The sequence below is a fragment of the Cheilinus undulatus genome, linkage group 12, assembly GCF_018320785.1.
Source record: "Cheilinus undulatus linkage group 12, ASM1832078v1, whole genome shotgun sequence".
NCBI lineage: Eukaryota > Metazoa > Chordata > Actinopteri > Labriformes > Labridae > Cheilinus > Cheilinus undulatus.
The window spans coordinates 23,250,472-23,267,952 of NC_054876.1; the positions used below are offsets into that span (position 1 = coordinate 23,250,472).

Genomic DNA, 17,481 nt, shown 5'->3' on the forward strand with positions numbered 1-17,481 from the left:
TTTTTGTGCTTCTTACAACTGCAATATTCAGGAGTGGAAATAGTGCATGAGTATTGTACTCAAGCAAAGGTAGTCAATGGTTTTAACTCTAAAAAGTTTATTCAGAGAACTGAGCACTCATTTTTGATACCTGCAGGGCTGGGATTGAAAAGCAAAATTTGACATTTTTTTTCATGTGCAGTACAAAATATACTAGAGGTTGTGAATCTCTACCCAGCTTGTGTAAATGAAGGTACACCTTCATCATAAAGTAATTGCAACAGATGTAATGTGGAATTCATGTTTGTGCCACTGATCGCCATGTGGTTGTGTAAGCAAAAAATCAGGCCCATCCCTCCTAGTTTAAATCTTGGATGTCCCTTTTAGCAAGTATAGTTTTTATGTGTTTAACAGACTATGAAAAAATGTACACAATACTGGATGTAGTATTAAAGTTAGCTAACGAAGTACTCCCTCCAAAATATACTTGATGTAAATAATAAGTATTAAACGTAATACACAAAAGCTACTCAATTACAGGAAAACAATTACATTTAACTGTCTGTTTCGAGCAAAATACCCTATTATTACAACATAATTAAAAAATTGGACTTTAAAAAACTTTTGAAACGCCATTGCCTTTAGTATGAGTTAAAGGTTATAAAAGGCCCTGGATTGGTAAAGGTTTCTTTTTTGTTTACTGTTTTTAGCTATTATTCTACACAGCAATATTTCATTATATTGAGAAAAATGAAATATTGCACAAGTGTTTTCACCCCGTCTCCCTCTCTTCTCCTATTGGTTCAGCAGTTTACCACGTGGTCGGGCAGTCACGCGCTTTCCAGGAACCCGTCAGGAAGAAGAAAAACAAAACAAACCCGAGAGAGCTGTAACAGCGTGTGGACTCCATTGAAAAGGGGGCCTTATTATCTACAATAGGAGGACACACACGAGGTCCTACAAGAAACAGTACTTCAGCGTGGGCGTCCTAAAAGTGAGTAGCATCGTCATCTGTTGGTTTTGTGCTAACTTTGCTGAGCAGTGTCTCGGTATAACCGCGGTGGAGGATTAGCTTTGAAGCTAACGGGAGGTCGGCTGTTGTTGTGTATCGGGCTTCAGCTGGGATGAGGAAGGGGGCGGACGGACGGAGGCCATACTGACAGTGAGCTGCGGGCAAATAGGAAGCAAGACTCGTTAGGTCCTCGTTAAAATCACTGTGTTTGACCAAATACACCTGCAACTTGTTGTTTATTGTGCATTGCAGTATATGTAGGTCTTGCAGGAAGTGTTTCCGTGCTGAATTTTCCGCTTGCTTTACGCTTGAAGGTACAATTATCAGTCGCTGTGAAATACCACTTAGCTTGAAATACATTCAATATAACTGATTTCACTAGTATCACCTTGGCACCTTTTTATGCTGTGTCTCATCAGAAGTGAGGTTTCATGCCTAACTCGGGGTCAAGGTGGTTAAAAATGCACTTATGTAAGAAGATTGGCTTGTATGCTACTTTTAAACTATCGTGGTAGTACTGTAAGTCTTACCGCTATTTTATGTGTCACGGAAATTGGAAAACGGAGTGAAGACAATCATTGAATTGTGTTTTTTTTGTATAAAGGCCATATTTCACCTGCGAAATGGCCAACGATTGACTTTATCCTGCCACGGCTCTGTGTTGGTACACGCCCCCCAACACAAAACATCCACTGCTGCTGAGAGCAAAGCTCGACGGAGCTAGAAATTTCCATGTGCTGTGGGTATATAACAGACTTACATGCTCACCGAAGAAATATCTTTATTCGTTCCGGTAGAGGATTATATTCACCGTAACTACCTGCTTTAACTTGTCAGTTAGTTACTGACTTTGTTAGGTGAACATTGTGTGCTTTTGTGTTTCTCTCGCGGTACAAATACTAAAAAAATATGGATTGACGTATATGCTGTGTTGTTCCCCTTTTTGCGTGTGAGCCAGTGCATTTCACTTTAAATAATTTTTAAATATAGATATCTAGGCCACGGACATGTAGGCCTTCAACTTGTTTATCTTCTGCTTCAACCTAGATTGAAACGGGCTGTTTATTATGAAGCAGCCCTGGCGATTGACAGCCGTGGCAGCCAATGACGTCCGCCTGGAGGCGGGCTGTCTTCCTGGTTTGATCAATAGCGAACATGGATTACGTGGGTGTTGGCACCGACTGTTAGATTGAGCCTCTGTTTTGCTTTGCTGAGCATCTGTGATGGGAACAGACACTGTGGAGAAACTGGTGACATGTATAGTGTTATTTGCGTGTAAAATAGGTCATCTATAATCTATACCTGTGTGATAGAGAGTGAGAGGGAGGCTGAGATGTAGACTGTCATACTGTTCAGCTGTGCCTCTGAAGCGAGCAGATCCATCACCAAGGGATGCAGAGATGTCATAATCAATGTCTTACTCCGAATATTAGACGAAAATAATCAAACATTTTTTATTTATTCTGTGCTATAGTTGGTTCCCTTTGAGCTTGCCCTTACTGGATTTCTGGCATTGACGTTGTTTAATATGGTTTGGGATACTGCATAGTCCCCTGTGCCTGTATCTGCAGCTGCAGTTTCTGACTGCTGTCTGGAGATGGTCACCTATTACCAAGTACTCAATCTTTAAGAAAAGGCCTGATATTTTTTAAGATAGGTGCATAGCAATGAAATAAATCCATAAAAACTGAAACCAATCACAATACAAAGCCGCTGGCAACATTCTATACAGTATAGACCCTCTGCAAGAGTTGTCTGCAGCTTTCAATACTCTAAACAAGAAATCACTCAATTTTGATGCCAGTGGCTTGTATTTTTTGTTGCTGTTGTATCAAAAACAGGTGCTGATATAACTTGATTTTGCTTGCATCATATGGAAGTTTAAAATTCTGATATTACGACAAACCAGTTAACTATTGCATAGTAAAAGTGAAGATTAGATAAAAAAAAATAAACACGTGCTTGCTCACAAATGTAATCAGTGTTACGTGAATAAGTAAGTTCTGCTATTACAAATTTAGATTGTGTGTTGATATACTTTCTTTATTAGTTTTATGTACAAATCAGTTTCGTAAGTAGGTGTGATGCTCGGCAGCAAATTTTGCTATTATCTTTTACACCTCTTTGGGATAAGTGAATAAAGCTCTGCTTCCCTGGATGGGGTTGCCCAAAGATTTGGAGCCTATTTTTACAGTAATCCTCCTGGCGTTGCAGTGTTTGGTTTAAGAGTGGTTTTAACCAGAACTAGTCATGTGTAGGGAAGAATACTCTTGTATTTGATGATTCATGCCTACCTTTGAAATAAGGTGAAACAGGATTAATCATGGATCTAAGCTGCATAATTTTGGCATTTTATGAGACAAAAAATGTCAAACAGTAGTGGTGGGTGGTAAATTTGTCAGTGCCATCGTTGATAGAGTTTTGAGAGTGTGGATTTTTGTTACATTGTCATTACTGGTTTTAATGTATGCACTGTGGCTTAGTGCACACAAGAGGCATAACAAATGCCACTGTTAGCATAGCAGAGTGATGTATGACAAAAATCAGCTAAGACAGACCCTCTTAAAACCCACTTAAAAGCTGCCTGGTAGCAAATGTTGCCTGTTTTGTGTCAGAATAATTAACATGAATCACAACAATGAGGTAAAATGTGTTCTTAAGATTAATATTTATACAGCAACATACAGCATGCAACATGCTGTACAGCAACATACAGCAAGTGTGCTCACTTTGTAAAGTGTCTCTGTCGATCCATCGGGCATTTAACGTAAGCAGTAAGCGGCAATAGAGTGACTTGGTTTGACAGTGGCCCAGCACTGAAACGTTTTATAACAATTAAAAACAAATTTTTAGGTGTGTGATGACTCGCTCATTTTAAGCTGATGACGATGGGCATAGACAGGCTGGGGCGTTCAACAGATTGGGGAAGCAGCTGTAGACATTGTAGTCTGCTAAAACTAAGTTAAACAGTGATATTTATGCATCCCCCATGCACCTTGAAGGTTGGTGATGTTGTGTCAGAAAGCATAATGTTTTCTACAGGTTTTTCACAATAAAAGTCCACGGCCAACATCAGAGAATGTGCTGTCAGTAGCAGTGTGACACACCTCAGCAGGAGAGAAAAGAAACTTAAAAGTACCGTTGCAGTTATTAAGATGTGAACACAGAGAGACTTTTAAAAACATTTTCTGTGACTTCATGCTACACGAGTTCAGTATGCCATCACAGTCTTGTTTTGTGGGGAGAGGAGGTGTTGTAGCACCTAGAGTTTCACTTAAAGACATTATTCCTTTTAACTTTGTAATACAGCTGTATATTAGGGCCCTGTGAAATCTATTTTATTTTTTTCCAATTTATTTTTTACCTTTACACTAATTTACCATTGGAGAGAATGTCCTGTATATGTCAATGAATAAAATTCCCACTAATTAAATAGAAATAACCTTAAATTCAGTTAATATATTGAAGTTATGTAATTAATTGACTGGCTGCAGTTGACCTGCGAGCCATAGTTTGGACGCCCCTGATGTAAACTCATGATACTCAGGGTAACAGCATAATATTTCCAACATTTTAGAACATTCATCAAAAGTTGTAAGACTGTGAGTATATCCATTATGTATAATTACTCTGGGGCCTGACTGATGGTTATAATATAAATGAAGAAATCCCTCTATTCTTTTTAACACAGAGTGATGGAGACTTAATGGTAAAAAAGTAAATCTGTTACCTAACCTTGTTTTCACTCTCACAATACATAACAGTTTATGCAGGGTGATGCTTCATTGTTGTAACTGACTCCTCCTTATCTCTCTTTCCATACACTGCTGTCTGTCTGTCTCATATGGGACCTGTGTGTTCAATGAAGATGTGCATTGGTCCTACAGTACAACTATTTCTACAATATCAGTGATGGAAATATGCATGATTTTATGAATGGCCCTTTTAGCAGAAGGTAGTGTAGAGGCTGAGCGCTCTGTCTGTGAAGCGGAGGATAATGGGGAATTATGCTGATACTTGTATATAACGTAAAATAACAGACCCGTTTTCTTGTAGCACACGTAACATTATGTGGCACTGTATAGCTCTGTGTGAGTTACAGGGTGTTAATTGGTGTAATGCAGCTGCTTTGATGTGCTTGGGAGAGCTGTGGGTCAGAGTTTGTGAAGTGATGCCAGAATTTTCTTGCCAGATATATGTGTCTTTCTCATATAAACATGATCTCTGGCAAATAAAGTAAATTTACTGATATTTTGCATTCAGTATTAGATTCCAGTCTGCTATCTCGTGAATGCATAGATCAGGGGTAATCAATTAAAATTCAAAGAGGTCCAGTCAGAGAAAATATATTAAACCAAAGGTCTGAAACATCATAATGTCTAACTTGAGTTAGTGGGATCTGTGGATCTGGGTGCAACTTCAAGGACTTGTTGCGCTGATAAAATATGAAAATTTGTCTACAGCTCAGCCAGTTCTGCGTCTGTGAATCTCTGCGCCCTATGAAATCTGTTTTATTTTTTGCCAAATTCCATATTAATATTTTGGAATTCCTTTTTTGACCTTTCCACTAATTTTACCATAAAAGAGTACCCTGTTTATGTAAATGAATAAAATGTTCATCAATTAAATAGAAACAACCTTAAATTTATTTAAAAGGGCCACAGTTGGCCCATGAGCCACAGTTTTGATAACCCTGACATAGAACAACTATAACCAGTGTAACCGTCAGATATTTCCAACATAAGACACATCCACATGTATAATCACATCCTAACTGATGTTTCTAATGTAAATGAAGAAATCCTTCTGTTCTCTCAAACAGACAGTGATGGTAACTTAGTAAGAGGGTCACGTTAAAGTTAAATGGTTAAAAGTAAACCTGTTACCTAAACTTTTCTTTACTATCAGTGTGTAACAGTGCATGCAGTTTGATGCTGCATTGTTTTACTCCTGACTGTAACTTTTCTCTCCTCATCTCCCTCCATCCTTGTTGTCTGTCTGTCTGCTTCATTTTAGACCACATTAATGCAGACGTGTTGACTCATTAAGCAACCAAAGGGAACCACAATATCTACAGGGGGAATTATTAAGCTAATTGATACTCGAATTGCGCATCATTTAGACTCTTGGACTTCGAGTCTGTCCGAGTCTGTCTGACTCAGGTTTGAAGCCCTCGAGGGGTGACTAGGTGAGAGATGTGTCTGTGCCTCAGAGTGCAGAGTCTCTCTGTGACTTTCAGGTGTGGTGAGGTAAAATAACTCGTTGTACGGATGGGTTTTCTTGAAGGTTCAACATTATGTCGTCCCGTACTGCCCCGCGTTGAGCTAATGTTTTCCAGTGTTTTTTCTGAAGCTGCTTTGACATGCTGTTATTGTTTAGAAGGGGGCGGGGTGAGTGTTTGTTTCATGAAGCACAAGTTGTGCCACGCTTTAGTGTCCCCCTGGAACATAATCCTCAGATATACATTCCTCTTAATAAAAAAACACAGCATTTCAGTCAAATTCATTAAAATTTTTGCGATATCCACGTTAAATGGTAGATTCTGTTTTTATTGGCCAATTCCGCGATTCTGTCTGCAATTCCACCAACGCGGAAACCATAGGGCCCTAGACTCTTTGTCTCAGCTCACTCGTCTTTTTGTCTACTCTCTTTGTCTTTCTAATGATTGTAGGTCCAGGTCCAGGTTCTTATCCAACGACCCCTGGAATAGATCATACGAACCTTTATAATACTGGTAGGGCTGTGATATTGATTTTAGGCCATGCCACCCAACCCTATTTGACCGCATACATATATTTTATGAAATTGTTTGTATTTTTGACATACAGCTGAATGTAACCCTGTTTTCCATGAGTCGGCTATGAACTTGTTGTCTGAAGAATGCAGTACTTTGGCACACAGGCAGCTCAGTGAACTGAACAAAGAATTTGTTATTGTAAGGCATGTTGTTGATGGAGTAGGCCGGTCTCTTTATCAATACTTCTATTTTGTGAAAAATGTTGTCTCATCTGTAATTCTCTGTATATGTAAAGTCTGCTGATGGACCAGAGGTCCATTTTTTAGATATATGGCAAATGCAAAATATATACGCTAATATAATCAGAATGACATTCAGTCCACTCAGGGCCTTGTTCTCTAACATTCATTTGACTGTGTCTTTGGAAGTATCAGACTTTGCCCACAGTTGCCTGTCAGCAACTGAATTCTGTTTGTTTGCTTCTACATTGACTGTATGTGCACACATGGACTACATGCAGGAATTGGCAAAGTGATCTTCCACAATTTGCTGGGATCACAGTTAATAAACAGTTCTGCATCTCCAGCTTGTTATCTCTGAGGGCATCAGGGACTGACTGCTATCAGTAGGTAACTCTTTCCAAATAAGACACCGCTGCGTGGCCTACTTGGAAGCTGTCCAATGTTGTGAGACAGCGAATGTGAGCTGTTTGCATGATAGTGGAGCTTTGAGCTGAGCACCGCGCTGTCACAGCTAAACCCAGCTTTTTATCCAGACATAAACTAACAGGAAGAGGAGGAAATGTAAAGTAAAGTGGTGGGTTTTGAAAATATTAATATTCATGGATATTTTTTCCTAGACCTGTTTGTTTGTGAAGTTTTAAAATTAATGGAAGTAGAAGTTTCTACAAACGTCTTTTTAAAGCTGTGCATTCAGGCATCCTGCTTATATTTGCTCTCAGTTTTAATAAATGTATTCTTTGTCTGCAAAATACTGTACGGTTGATCAGATGCTCAGTTAGTTTGTAATCTACTTGTAGCCCAATTGAGTTATAATGTGAACAGTTTTGTTGTTTTCACTTCATTAATGCGCATTAATCAGCAAGAAAACTGATGATTTACAAAGTTGTTCAGTGTCCTTTCTAAAGCTTGAGAATTAGAATTAGAATTAGCTTGGCTAATACATCAATCTATCATCATATGCAAGGCAAAACAATTGTAATGCAACCCCAGCTGATGCCTGTTTCTTACAGAGACAGAAGAGTGTGTCTGTTTGAGCTCATGGTAAACAACCCTAAGTGTGAACATCAACACAGGAAACTGCAGTGGTTTAGAGCTTGCATTGTGACCCTCATATCAAAATTGGTCGGCAAGAAGCAGTGAAGATCATTGAAGACTTTTATATCCAACATGTGATATTCAGCAGTTGTGAGGGGTGAAGCCACAGCAGCAACATTACATAAAAGTAAATGACATTATTGACAGTGAGGGGAGGGTTTCTGGACACAGCGGGCAAACAGCCAACACTTCTTTCACTCAACTTAAATGTCTGATACCCTTTCAGGATGTAAACATGATGCTGCAAAAAAAATTGAGCAGGTTCTGTCTTCATCAGGTTTTTTCTGTTTGTTAGGTGGCAGAAAGGTGAAAGGAAATAAGACCGAAGGCCGGAGTGGCCGAAAGCCACAATTCTGGTAACAGTTTCTCTGAATTATGTCCTGTGGTCTCTTTTTGCCTCTATAAACAGACTGAGTATTTAAAAACAGTCAAAGTACTAAATGGGGTTTAAAGTGCTTCTTAAACACTTTTCAGCTGAAAGAGGATGTCAGGAGTAAAGGCTGCTAGCTGAGCTGCTTCTTACATTAATAGAACTGATGTCATGATTGTTTTTTTTTGCAACAATTCTTTTACCTTTGAGGAAAAACAACTGTTCACCATCACTTTTCTTCTGTTGGTTTAGCTGGCTTCTTTAACTGAAGATTCCCCCTCCCTTTTTCTGATAGCTCAAATGATATTTCTCTGTAAAAACCTCCATGTAATCCAGCGTGTACTTCACACATGATACTGCTGAAGAAATGGCTCATGCTGCTGTAATAGGTGTGATGGGCTGTTTGAGCTGACTGCATCAGTAAAAATCTTAATAGCTGATGATCATCATACACTGTAAAATAAAATTATTTGAGCTTACTTACAAAAATATGGAAACTCGTTGCCTCAAAAATAACAAGTAAACTACACTTGATTTTTGTAGGTTAAAAACTTGTCTATTTTTAGCGTGCAGTGCTTGTTCTAAATGAACCATTTAAGTATTCACTTCTAGTTTAAAATCAATTGTTTTAAGTGCTCAAAACTGAGATTCAAATGTTAATTTAAGTTTGCAGGACTTTGGTTAAATCATCTACTTTGAGTGTGCAGTACTTAATATTTTAAGTTCATAGCACTCAAAATAACACCATTAACTGCTCACCTTAAATTGTCAAACAGTACTCACTGAAGAAGTGTTTTTTTTTTTAAGTTGTCATTTCACCTTAATTCATTAATGTCAGTATGCCATCCAACATTCACTGCCATTAATAACATTAACATTGCCCCCCCCCCATAGGCAGGACCTCTCTAATTGAGGCAGCAACTTCACTCGTGGTGCATTTTATTTAATTTTTTTAATTTAACTGTTATTTAACCTGGAGATAACCTCAGTGAGATTAAAAATCTCTTTTTCAAGAGGTTCCTGGCAGTGGCAGCGAACAGAGTGCATCAAGGTTTAGTGCCCAAAGGCTTTCTGGGAAAACTTAACAGATTTGTCATAACTTAAATAATTTAGTAGTAACAAAAATACTTAAATTGCTTGAGTACTGTTCACTTATAACTAAGTAGCCTAACTGTACTATCAGCTCATAAAAATAGAGTTGAAATAGCTGTTTTGAATTTTTAAGTTAACACAACTCTATTTTACCCCCTTTTTATTTGTTTAAACCAAGTTAACTAAAGTAAACTGAGCCCTTTAGCTGTTATGGCCAAGAAGTACAAGCAACTTGTTTATAATAAGTATTTAGAACAGGTTACAAAAAACAGAGTTAGTTCAACTCAATGTTTCTGAGTAAAATTGATGGTGGTGTTTGAAGTGTACTTGTATATTTTAATATGATTTCTGAGCAGAATTATTTTGTGCTCCTCAAACTAGGTGAGCCTAATCATATACTTTAGGGAGTGCTGTAACCTGTCTTGCACATTTATGGACAAGTAGCCAGCTGAAGTGTTTGCTTAAGCCTGATTTAAGCCTGTTTCAGACTGGGTGTATGAGACGTGCGGCTCAGCAGCACCACAGCTTGTATGTTAACAAGTCAGAGCTTTCAGAGCACGTCTCACGTACAGGAAATCTTGAGAATAGAGGGCTTGCCTATTTTTTGTGAGCTGCTTGTATCTCTCAGCTGAAGTTGACAGGAAAAATATGTAATTATCGATCAAAATAATTATTATTATTTTGGCAAAAATCGTGCAGCTCTACTTTAAGTTGTGTTTTAAGGACTGAAGTTTTAGGTCTGACCTACATTTATATGTTAGTATTTATATTGATATCAGCTAAAATGAATTTCTAAATATAGGCATGATTCAAGGCTGTAATGGTGTCAGTTAGCGACATTGTTTTAAAGTGTATTATGTGTGCTTGTTTTCTACAATGCTGATATTTTCTCAGACCGTTTCTTGTCCAACATTAATAGGTCCCAGCCAGCAACATCCACTCAGTTTCATCTCCATAAACAAACAAACAAACAAACATTAAAACCTCAACACTGTAACCCCACTGCGGTAGTTTTTGTTGTTGTTATCACAAGTATAAATGCTCAGATCAGCTAAGGATGTGTTTTAGCTCTGCATAGATTTGGAGCAGGAGTATAAATAAGTCTTCAGTCTGAGTAAAGCCTTAGTGAGAAATTCATCTCTTGTGTTTTGGGGGCTGTTGTTGGCAGTCATAAATATCCGGCTCTACATCACAGCTGGTGTCAGCTACTGAGCAGCATGTTGGATTATATTAAATTCTGCTACTGTAAAATATTCTGTGCAGCTTTTAACAGAGGCAAGGTTTCCCTTTCTGCATGTTTGTGAGATCTCTGGGTGTGAACACAGGCTGCTTTCTCTGTGAAAACACAGAGTCTGTATTAATGCTGCTGGGTACTGTGGTGTTAGAGCCATATGTTCACTGATTGTGTCTCTGCTACAAGTGAAACCAGACACAGCTGCCCTGAAAGGAAGCACACATTGAGATAAGATAATGATCACAACTCAGTGTCGCACTCAGAGGCCGAACTTCCAAAAATACTGTTGTCATTAGGAGTGATGGTGTGTGCATATTAATGTGCACAGCCTTGTGTGCTGGCTTTGGTGGGTTGGAGGTGTTGCTTTTACAGTCACTGTTGTGCTTTGTAGTGTGTGTGTGTTTTCTGCCACTTCCTGTCTCCATGCAAAGTGTGTGCAGAGGGACAGAGCTCTGGGGTGAGAAGTTCAGTTGAGTCAGGCAGCACCCAGTGAGAGGAAGTGATGTTGAATCTGGCCTCAGAGGGGTGGGATTGGTTAGTGTGTCAGCTGTTCGCTGCAGGGATCATGCAGATTCTCATTTATTTGCAATGCAAAAGCACAAAGGGACCAAAATCTGACAGTGTGTTGGAGCCAGTATTAGGTGCAGAAAGAAGCAGTTGTTAGCAGAGGATATTGATATCAGTTTAAAAGCTGTGTATACAGACTCAATCAAATAATTAGTCAATCAGAACTGGGACTCAGTTTAGTTTAGAAAAGCCGGTGCTTTCTGAGCACATGACAGTGGCCGAGTTTGTTCTGCACCACAAATTTCAAAGAAACTTCTTATTGCAACAACTTCTGGCAGCTTCTGTGGAGACTGAAGGCTGCTGTAAAGAGCATGAAATCATTTAACAGCTGTCAGACATTCATTTGTTCCCATACACCAATAATCTGACTATGCAACAAGAAGTTTCCTTTTCTGACATTGTAAATCACCTGATCATCCTTTCTTCAATCCACACTTCGAACCCCTGAGAAAGCTCCAAGTTAATTTTAAAATTGTTTTTGAATTATATCACTATGAACTAAATGTTTCAAAGTCCTTTTAACTGTTGGTAGGGGTGGAGACATTAGCTTCCAGGCTGTTTTAACCTGTAATACTGATGTATCTGCTCATAACGAGAGCACTGCCAGAGTCCTTCTACTCTTTCTTTTGGGATGGATGCCCATAATTTTACACTACACTCCAATGGTTACAAAACTCTCAAGCCTGGTTTTTACTTTAGCACCGGATCTACGCTGTAGTGAACTATACTGGTGTGAGCACTACTTACTTCTGTCTTGGTGTGTCCGCGTCACTCCACAACACTCCGCCTACTCCTTGCTTATTTGTGTAAAGGAAACCATGGCAACTGAAACTAAGCATATCATGTTGGAATTGGAGTTGAGCAGCAGCTGATTGTACAGCAGGTATTGCAAAGAAGAAGAAAGAGGAGGTGGAATAAACAGGTACCGAGTCAGCTGTGGCACAGACATGGATATTTCCAGATGTCGGCAAGTGGATTTGACAAATCTGGAGCAATCTATCTGACACTACAGGACACATAATAAACTTGCGGACATTGCTCAGACAGTCACCTGATTTAACCCCCAATCACAGGGCTGGTAGTTATATTTAAAGGAGGTGCATGTCAGGAAAGTGTGTCAGCTTCTGCATGATGGTCAGACCTACAACATCTGTAAGGTAGAGCTGCATATGGCCTGAAACTTAAATCACAGTATTTGTTTTTTTGCCCTTTACGGTGACCGTTATGGGTGCTCGTGGTTATGTTTATCCCAGTAGGGTAACTGTGGCTTCCCTCATCCTTAGTAACAGTTGTGGTTAGGAATGCACGATATTGGATTTTTTACGCTATCCTATCTGCAGATATTTACAAATTACTTTTAACTGATTCCAATACGGTATTTAAATATTGTTGAGTTACAACTTTAATCCTAAAAACACTAAACTTAGATTTTGAGGAAGGACAAATTAACAAATTTAGGCCCTTAAAACACACTTGAAAGCAGGGGTAAACAATTAAAATTCAAAAAGGTCCAGTCAGAAAAAAATACATTAAACCAAAGGTCTGGTACAGCATAATGTCTAACTTGAGTTAGAGAGATCTGTGGATCTGTGTGCGATTTCAGGGACTTGTTGCACTGATAAAATATGAAAATTTCTTTGTCTACAGCTCACCTGTTTCTCTGTGTGTGAATCTCTTCTTTAGGGCCCTATGAAATCCGTTTTATTTTTTTCCCAAATTCTGTTTTAATATTTTGGAATTCTGTTTTTTAACCTTTCCACTAATTTTAACATAAAAAAGAGTGCCCTGTTTATGTAAATGAATAAAATGTTCACCAGTTAAATAGAAACAACCTTAAATTTATTGAAAAAGGGCCACAGTTGACCCATGAGCCACATATTTGATAACCCTGACATAAAATAACTAAAGTGTATGGAATAATGAAGAATAAAGACGTCAGCAAGTATAGATCTGTTTGTCCTGCCTAAAACTCCACTAACTTGATTGTTTGTAGGGCCAGTATTTTCAGCTGTAGGCAGATTTTTATAGCCAAAATACTGGTTTTAAAATCGACTGTTCATTTAATCTGCAGACTTTTTAAGCTACTATCTGCTGCTACCGATATCATGCAGATAATATTGTGCACCCCTGATTGCTAATTCCCTAAAACAAGCCTGTGCTGGCATGCTGAACTCATGTCTGAGCAAAAGAAGGACGTATTTGATAACGCTTTCTGTGTTCACTTCTTTGTAACCACTCATGTAGTTTTTAGTCACATGAGATCAGTTTTGATGATCTGGATGGATTATTATTTGTAAATGTTCACAGCGGAGGGAGAGAGCACAGTGAGCGATGGACTTTAATGAAGGAGACTATGATGCACTCTGCGTTGAATTAGCGAGCTCATCTTGGCAGAAAAGATAGAAAATAAATGATCAGACAATGCAGGAACTTTAAGCGCTACCTCTCATTCTTTCTATGTTTGTTTCTGGTATTTGTTGGTCTCAGTATGAAATATTTTGATTGGTCTGAAGACGGACAGAGATGCACGCAGCAGCGGCACCGCTGTTGATCAGATCGATGAGAGAAATAAAAAGTTGTCTAACTTTTACCTCGGTCAAAGCTTAGTATTCCTGTTTCCCTTTCATTTTACGCTGTTGCCCTTTGTCCCATCATCAGCCCTCTCTGCCTTGCAGCTAAATGTTAACCTGATGCACGTAACATGTGTTGACTCGTTTTAGAGCGGGGGGAAATCTAGACTTTCAGGTGTGTGTGGGGGGGGGTCCTGATTTTTCCATTTGTGCAATAAAGCAGAACAAAGTAGTGTTAAAAAAATAAATACATAAAATTATCAACTGACATTTGCAAATTCTAGTTGGACATAAAAATAAGTCATTCAGAGATTTAGCGAAGAGGTGGAGTTGTTAGTTGAAAGAACAAATTATTTGGGGTTGTTAAATGTTTTATTAATTATTTGTATGAATTTGTAAAAAGTAGATTTTGAAATTATAAATGCTTTTGCAAATTATTAAAGTGTTTTAGTGACAGGAGCCATTATCGTTTTTTTTTTCCTCCTAAAAGTAGCGATTCAGGCATAGTTGAGGTACCGGTACCATTTTAAGAGTATTGATTTAGCACTGGTATAGGAAAAAACACAAGCGATACCCAACCCTACTACTGTACAGAGCAAACACTTTCAATTCAAACTTGTTTCACTGGGGCGTAGATTGTTTAGTGGATTGAAGCTAGTCTTCCATACAAGGAGTACAACCAGTCAGCAGCTCAGGTTCAAATCCTTTATCGCTCTACCTTGCTTCCTATTCCATCCGCTGTCCTGTCCTCTCCAAATAAGGCAAAAAAACCCAAAATAAACCAATCTGAAAAATTAGGTTGAACATTTGCCTGAGTGTTGAGAAGAGACTTAAAGATGATTTTAGTAGGGTTGGATTTGTATATTAGTCTTTTGTCCTCTAACACCTGACAATACAAGCAACACAAACTTCTTCACAGCTTGCACATCAGATGAGTTTCTGTTGTTGCCTCACACAGTCATACCAGCTCACTGACTTTAAATTGGGATGATGTGAAGTGCTATAAATCAGCTTTTCAATATGTCCGGAAGCTGTGCAACTATAAAACGTCTGACATTACCAGAAATGTTGAAAAGACTACATTTACACCAACACAAAGCAATTTTGTTGGCAGGCAGTTTATCAGAACTTTCTCACAGATGGCAATCACAGCGCTGCGCTGGCATTTCTATAAAATTTTGAAAGATTTTCAAATCAAGACTGGAACAAAAAAATACAAGTTTGAAGCCTTGGTTCCTTTTTTACCTTGAGGTGACTAATCATATTATGAAGTTGTAAACTGTGTTGTTGAATTCTGAAAAGTAACCAGAATTTCTCATTTCTAAAAATGTTTCAATCTCTGTCATTTTAGTGACTGAATGTATTAAAGAGTACTCAACTCAACCACCGGCAGCTCAACCCAGTTTGTTGGTTTACACTGCGTCATGATACAGGCCCCTGAAAGTCTGTGAGAGCAAAGGAAAGAAGAGGAAAACAGAAGAGATTAAGATAGGCTAGTATGGCCCAGGGTTGTGTTGACTTTAGGTCCAGCTCCAGAGATGGAGACAGACTGCAGAGCTACACATCAGTAAACACAGAGGCCTGGAGACAACACTTCGGCTTTTTTAGAAACACTCAGACACAGATTCCCATCATGTCTCACCTTAAAGATATAGCAGCTATTTATATGACAAACATGGGCCTGAATGTTGAGTTAATTTATACAGAGATAATACATCTAAAAGGCCAAAGAAGAATTCTTCTATAACTGAGATAAAGTAAATGGATCAAACACCTGCTCAAGGAAGTAGTTGACAGAGTTCAAAAATGAAAAAAGGGGTCAGGGGTAGCCACTAAAATGTTGTTCTTATTTAGGGAGAATTATCTGTTGAATCTGCAGCTCCCCTCAGCTTCACAGCCAGTTTTGAATCTCTCTATACCACAATTTACTGTTTTGGTTCATTCAGAAGGAATGATTTAAATGTCATCAACCTGCTATGAATGTTCATGAATATTTCCTTCTGCTTTCATATTGGCTCAGCTCCACTTCTTGCTGAAATTTAACCCCGTGCTGGCTGGAGGTGTCCTAGATAGAGATTGGTTGAAAATGTGGCTCTTTGTGTTCATATGCAGCTAATCCTGGGAGTTTAGTGCATGTGTGAAAACACCATCAGTGTTCGTTTCAGCCTTAGCTGTTTTTCAGAGGAAACGCTGAGTTTCTAAATACCAAACAGGGACAGAGATAGTTAGCTTAGAACTCATGAACAGTCAGACACTTACAGAAGGAAATTCTGCAGAGATCTGACACAAAGACAAGGTTTAGATACCCTCTCTGTCAGGTCACACATGTGCTTTTAAATGATTAATGATGCTGCTCTGGAGCTAAAATGATTTGTCAACAGGCTGATTAATTTAAGTGTCAGTGTTGTTATCACAACTTGCTTCCAATCATCAGGAGTTTTATTGATAAAATATTAGGTTTTTAAACTTTTTTTAAAGATATAATACGCTGCTTTCAGCAAAGATATCCAATAGACACTATACTTAAGTGCCAGTCTCTCATACCCTGTTTACATAATGTATTAACAGGATTTTATACCTGATTTGGGCCCTGGATTTTTGGCATGTGGTATCCATGTTAAAGGTTGAGCTATGACTTCTACTTCACTAAGCAATAAAGACAAGGTGTAATTATTGCAATATCTATCATTTATCTGCTGGTGTGAAATAAAACAGAGGGGAAATCAGGGGTTTACTGTGGGTAAGTTTTACCCGCATGGCTGTTTAAGATACAAATAGCCATTTATAAAAGTTGGAGTAAGGCAGACATATTTTATAACACCAGGTGCTACTGATAAACTTTGGGAAAAGTCAGTGACTATCAGACTTTTAGATTTCATCATTACAAAGTTAGACATAATCAAAGAACAGCCTTGGGTGAATTTTACCTGATGGCGATATTAGTGTTAAACAACCACCAGTCAGCCGGCATGGATCTGTGGTATTCTGCTCGTAAACAAACAACGGTTTTATTTCTGTTCATCGAGTCTTGTGTGGAGTGATGGCAGTTGCTGCTCTTTTAGAGATCCTGACTTTTTGTCTCAGCTCACCAAGAACAAAGAAAACAAAGGAAACCATCTCTCAAACAGAAGTTGGCCCCCATTGCTTGAAAAAGCAGCCAACTCTTAGAATCAGCTTCCTTATCCATTAACACTGAGTTGTCATTTCAATTTCACTGGTACCCTACAACATGTATTTGCCATATAGTAAATCATGGTTTCCTGTAAAAACATATGTGTGACAGCATGAGGAAGAAAATAAATGATGCAACAGAATGAAGTATGGGCTGTCGTTTGCTTGAGAAACAGGCAAGTGAGTCCTGATATCAGGTCGTCCCTCAGGATGCATTGTTTATATGGATGTGTCTGTGATCATTTTTTCTGGTTGGGGTTCTCCTTGACTTTTGCTTTTGAAACAAAACTCTGCTGTTTTGTCAATTCGTACAATATTAAGTGGATGGGACTGTCTCTTCTTCCATGTGGTAACAGGGAGGGTTCATGTTAAAACATGTATGAAACTTTTTTGAGACTCTGAGTAAAACATA

General features: G+C 38.5%; 1 protein-coding gene across 4 annotated transcripts in view; it reads left to right on the plus strand.

Moving 5' to 3' along the window:
• The first annotated feature begins 835 nt into the window (after nucleotides 1-835).
• The window catches only part of crebrf (creb3 regulatory factor), a 57,091-nt gene continuing 40,445 nt past the window's right edge, over nucleotides 836-17,481 (plus strand). For 2 of the 4 annotated variants that reach the window (XM_041801012.1, XM_041801015.1), the window contains exons 1-3: nucleotides 863-973; nucleotides 6,663-6,725; nucleotides 8,361-8,421. The gene's annotated coding sequence lies outside the window, so the exon portion shown is untranslated. Of the gene's footprint in view, nucleotides 974-6,662; nucleotides 6,726-8,360; nucleotides 8,422-17,481 lie in introns of all 4 variants that reach the window. The other 2 variants (XM_041801014.1, XM_041801013.1) reach the window with 2 other exon arrangements.